A 6,051-nucleotide genomic window follows, 5' to 3' on the forward strand; every position below is an offset into this window, starting at 1 on the left:
CTTTCCTTCTTCCCCCCCTAAGCACAACTTCCTTCACCCTCCCTAAAGCACTCTTTCCTTCTCCCCTTCCCCTAAGTACTCTTCCCTTCCCCCCCCCCCTAAGCAGTCTTTCCTTACCCACCCCTAAGTAGTCTTTCCTTTTCCCCCCCCCTAAGTAGTCTTTCCTTCCCCACCCCTAAACACTCTTTCCTTTCCCCCTCCCCCTAAACACTCATTCCTTTCCCCCCCTAAGCAACCCTTTCCTTCCCCCCCTAAACAACCTCTTTTCCTTCCACCCCCCCCTAAACACTCTTTCCTTCTTCCCCCCCTAAGTACTCATTCCCTTTTCCCCCTCTGAACACTCTTTCCATTACCCCCCCTAAAACACTCTTTCCTACCTCCCGCACCATAAACACACTTTCCTTCCCCTACCCTCTTAAGCGACCCTTTCCTTCTGCCCTTCCATCCCCTTAAACACTCATTCCTTCACCCTCCCCCTAAGCACTTATTCCTTGCCCTGCCCCCCTAAGTAAACCTTTCCTTACCCCCTCCCAAAACACACATTCCTTACCCCCCCCCATAAACACTCTTTCCTTCCCCCTCCCCTTAGGGTGGTTATGTACCAGGCCATATTATTGTTCTAATAACCTAGGAAAGAACCTTTCCTTACCCCCTTAAACCTTCTTTCCTTATCCCCCTTTCCTTCTTTCCTTCCACCCCCAAGTAACCACTCCTTCCTTCCACTCCCAAGTAAACACTCTTTCCTTTGCCCCCCTTAAGCACTCATTCTTTACCCCCCCTTAATAACCTTCTTTCCTTACCCCCCTAGAACAGTCTTTCCGTACCCCCCCCCTCCTAAACACTCTTTCCTTTCCCCACCCCCCTAAAAAGTCTTCCTTCCCTACCCCCCCTAAAACACTCTTTCCTTCACTCCCCCCCTAAAGTGGTTAAATACCAGGACATATACTGTTGTTCTAATAACCTGGGAACGAAACATTCCTTTCCCCTAAACCCTTTTTCTTATCCCCCGCCCCTAAGCAATCTTTCTTTACACCCCTACTAAGCACTCTTTCCTTACTCCCCCCCCCTAAACAACCTTCTTTCCTTCCCCCTAAGCCCCTAAGCACTCTTTCCTTTCCCCTCCCTAAACAACCTTTTTTCCTTACCTCCCTTAGACGGACCTTTCCTTCCCTCCCCACCTAAGCAACCCATTCCTTCTCCCCCCTCCCACCTAAGCAACCCATTCCTTCTCCCCCCCCCGGTGACCATCACAAACATCTACACCCTTGACCCATCTCCCCCCCCCTTTGACCATCACAAAGACCTACACACAGACCTACACACAGACCTACACACAGACCTACACACAGACCTACACACAGACCTACACACAGACCTACACACAGACCTACACACAGACCTACACACAGACCTACACACAGACCTACACACAGACCTACACACAGACCTACACACAGACCTACACACAGACCTACACACAGACCTACACACAGACCTACACACAGACCTACACACATATATATGCTAATTTTTTTGCATTCGTAACATGTACACCATCGCAGAGGAGTATGTACAACAAAAAAAAAAAAAAAAGGAGTTTTTCCAACATTTAGGGTTTTCAAAGTTCTCGGGGTTTCGGGGTTGAGAGGTCCATGGTCCAGGTTCTAGATTTTTATGGTTTACGGTTCAGGGTTCCCCTTTCAGGAAAACGGTCTTAGGGGTATTAGTAGTCAGGTTGTTGGGATGTTGGAATGATGTTGTTTGGGTTGTTGGAATGATGTTGTTTGGAGTGTTGGAAGATGTTGTTTGGGGTGTTGGAATGATGTTGTTTGGGATGTTGGAATGAAGGTTGTAGTGGTCCTAAAGTAAGGTTGTAGGAACCTTAGTATAGGGTTGTTGGGGTGTTAGAATACGTTTGTTGGGGTGTTAGAATACGTTTGTTGGGGTGTTAGAATACGTTTGTTGGGGTGTTAGAATATGTTTGTTGGGGTGTTGGAATGATGTTGTTTGGGGTGTCAAAATTCGGATTCCGGGCTTAGGTGTAAGGTTGTTGTTATATTTGAATAAGGTTTTGGGGGTGCCAGTACTCAGATTCCGGGTTTAGGAAGAAGGTGTCAGGGTGTTCGAACTTAGATTCCGGGTTCAGGGGGAAGGTTGTAGGGGTGTGAAAACTTAGATTCCGAGTTTAGGAGGAAGGCTGTAGGGTTGTTAGGACTTAGATTCCGGGTTCAGGAAAAAGGTTGTAGGGGTGTCAGAATTCAGATTCCGGGTTTACGAATAAGGTTGTGGTGGTGTCAGAATTCGGATTCCTGGTTTAGGAAGAAGGTGTCAGGGGTGTTAGAACTTAGATTCCGGGTTTAGGTGTAAGGTTGTTGGGGTGTTAGAATTCGAATTCCGGGTTTAGGACAAAAGTATCAGGGTGTTAGAACTTAGGTTCCGGGTTCAGAAGGAAGGTTGTGGGGGGTGTTAGAACTTAGATTCCGCGTTTAGGAATAAGGTTTTAAGGGTGTCAGAAGTCAGATTCCGGGTACGGGGGGAGGTTGTTGGGGTGTTGGAATGATGTTGTTTGGGGTGATAGAATTCGGATTCCGTGTTTAGGAGGGAGGTGTCAGGGTGTTAGAACTTAGGATTCCCGGTTTAGGACAAAGGTGTCAGGGTGTTCGATGTCAGATTCCGGGTTTAGGACAAAGGTGTCAGGGTGTTAGAACTTAGATTTCCGGTTCAGGAGGAAGGGGTCAGTGTGTAAGAACTTAGATTCCAGGTTTAGGACAAAGGTGTCAGGGTGTTATAACTTAGATTCCGGGTTTAGGAAGGAAGGTGCCAGGGTGTAGGAACTTAGATTCCAAGTTTAGGAGGAAGGTGTCATGGGTGTTTGAGGTCAGATTCCGGGTTTAGGAGAAAGGTGTCAGGGTGTAAGAACTTAGATTCCGGGTTTAGGACAAAGGTGTCAGGGGGTTAGAATTTAGATTCCGGCTTTAGGATGAAGATTGTAGGGGTATAGGAAGAGCGTTCCCGGTTTAGGTGGAAGGTTGTAGGGGTGTCAGATTTCAGATTCCGGGTTTAGCAGGAAGGTGTCCGGGTGTTAGAAGTCAGATTCCGGGTTCAGGAAGAAGGTGTCAGGGTGTTAGAACTTAGATTCCGGGTTTAGGACGAAAGTGTGAGGGTGGTAGAACTTAGATTCCGGATATAGGAGGAAGGTTGTAGGTGTGTTAGAAGTCAGATTCCAGGTTTACGACGAAGGTGTCAGGATGTTAGGACTGAGATTCCGGGTTCAGGTGGATGGTGTCGGGGTGTTAGTACTTAGATTCCGGGTTTAGGACGGAAGGTGTCAGGGTGTTAGAACTTAGATTCCGGGTTTAAGAAGAAGGTGTCAGGGTGTAAGAATTCAGATTCCGGGTTTAGGGGGAAGGTTGTAAGGGTGTTATAATATGGTTGTAGAGGTTTAGGAGGAAGATTGTAGGGGTACAGGAAGAGCGTTCCGGGTTTAGGTGGAAGGGAAAAATTTGTCTAATAAATTATTAAAATGCCAACCTTCTCCACAAGAACACGACAATTTGCCTATAGACAAAACTGAAATTAAATGAACAGTTAAAAAAGTCCTTGGAGGAAAAAGGTGTGATGGTGGTGGTGGGGAGGTAACTTAGTTCTTTTATATATATGAATAAATAATATTCCTGATTCCATATTATAATTTTATGTCTATTATATATATATATAATGGTAGCATCTGTTGTTGTTTTTATATACTAAACATATATTACATTATTATGATCACATATGATTACATATGATAACGTACGACCACATATCATAACTTGTGCTAACTTATGATAACTTATGATAACATATCATGACATATGATAACATATCATGTTCATATTATGTTCATATTACGCTGATTTTTCCTCATTATGGTATATTACTGTATTGTTTTTACTCTATATATTAGGACAATGTTCACTCCGGGCATTATACACATCTATACATATATGCGTATATATATGTTCTTTCCTTCTCCTTCTTTACATTCATTCTTTTATTTCTGTTCTGTTCTTCATTCATTTTCTCATTATTTTTTCTTTTCATCCTTTCTTTTCACTCCTCCATTTCCTTCTTGTTCCTTCTTTCATTAAGAAAAAGGAATCCTCCCCTATTAAACCAAATACTTAACGATATATTGCAGCTATCAATCCCGCAACCTAAAAATGCGAAATCTTACACATACAAACCTTAAAAATGCGCAACCCTACACACTTTAAATGCTAAGTATCACATTCCCTCAGTGATTTTTTCACACATTCTTTTCTTTCAACTTTTCCTTATTCTCTAAAAAAAAACAAATTTTCCCCATAAAACATCTAAACAACAAGCCACATTGTTGCTCTTATAAATTGAAACCTTAACCCTAAAATGCGAAATTTTATATACATACCCTACACTCATTCATTCATGTATCCATTTTTTCTTTTTCTTTTTTTTCTTAACATGTTCTGCGTTTGGATTGGTTACTTATATATACACATATATCATTTGCTCAGAATTAGGTGTATTTCATCATTATTCTTTTTTCTTTTTGATTTCAGTGTTCTTCCATCCCCTTTCCGTTACCACCTGTTCTTTCACCCATTCGTCTTTCCCATATTTATTTAAGCGCTTCCCTTTTTTCCTCTTTATTAAATCCTTTTCCGTATCAACTTGTTACCAAGCCTTTTCACTATTGCTATGTTTGAACTTACCAATTGCAAACACCCCAAACGTGTATATTTGCAGTTAACGTTGTGCAAAAAAAAAAAAAAAAAAAAAAAAAAAAAATCACATTTTCTCACCTAATGACAAGTGGATGAATATAACATTTCTATGTGATTAAAACAAAATGAACCTCCCGACTACAGGCACGGCTTCGAGAGTAGGAAGGTCCCCTCAAGGAATGCATCATTTGGAGAGCAAGTTTCTTTTGCGTGCCTTAAAATTTACATGAACGAATTCGCGGATATGTGTCAATACACCCTTTTTTTTTTTTTTTTTTTTAAATTCATTTGCGCGTTATAACCATATGGGGGGGAGTGAGGAAAATCCTACGTTGGGAACACAGGAGCAGAAATGGAATGCTCCTCTGCGCATCACATATACAAGAAAGTATACATGTGTACGCAACACCCCACATGTGAAAATGGTTGAACGCACTCTACCTTTTCGAACTGCTATTTGAATATTTTTGCTTTTTTTTTTTTTTTTTTTTTTTTATTTCAAAAAAAAAATAGGTAAAAATACTCGCTACAATTGAAAAAAAAAATGTAAGAAATTTGTTTACCACTAAAGGTAGCTTATCCGTGCACATACTCTTTGTCTTCTGTAGGAATAAAACGATTAAGTGAAATTAAAATAAAATACAATATAAAGAAGGTTACGATGTTTCCCTATAAGCACACCATATAGTATTTATTAAAGTGTGCAAAAGGATTGATAAGGAAAATTCTACACCCTTCTCCGTTTGTGGGAATTAACGCGCTCGCAAGCAAAATGTGTAATGTAAGAATGGCAAAAATGTGTTCTTTGAAAAAATATATATCATATTCGTGAACAATTTTTCCTACAATATAGAAAGCTATTTTTCAGTTCCTGTTTTTGTTCCATTTTTTCTTTTTCCTTTGTTCTTTGTGCAATTATTTCTAATTTGAAAGGCACTGTGTGCTGTATCCCCATTAGTCCTCCACTTACAAATCAGAAATATAAAAATTGTAATTGTGTCTATGTTCCACGTATTTCACTTATGTGTAGCGCATATACAAATGCACGCGTTTTTGGTAATTTAATAGGCCACATAAGGAAAATATTTCTCTAGAAAAAATGCAAAGCAAAAGAACGTGAGAAAAAAATAATTCAGGAAAGAAAAAACAAATAGTTCACTTTTACGGAAATGATGTACTAAAAAAGACATAATATTACTTGATTGTTTAATTTCCTTAATATGCCCTATCAGAACGTACAGTATTTAAGTAAAAACCTTATCTTTTCCTTTTTCATTATACATTTCACAAAATGTTCGAAAAA

The sequence above is a fragment of the Plasmodium knowlesi genome, assembly GCF_000006355.2.
Source record: "Plasmodium knowlesi strain H genome assembly, chromosome: 11".
Classification (NCBI taxonomy): domain Eukaryota; phylum Apicomplexa; class Aconoidasida; order Haemosporida; family Plasmodiidae; genus Plasmodium; species Plasmodium knowlesi.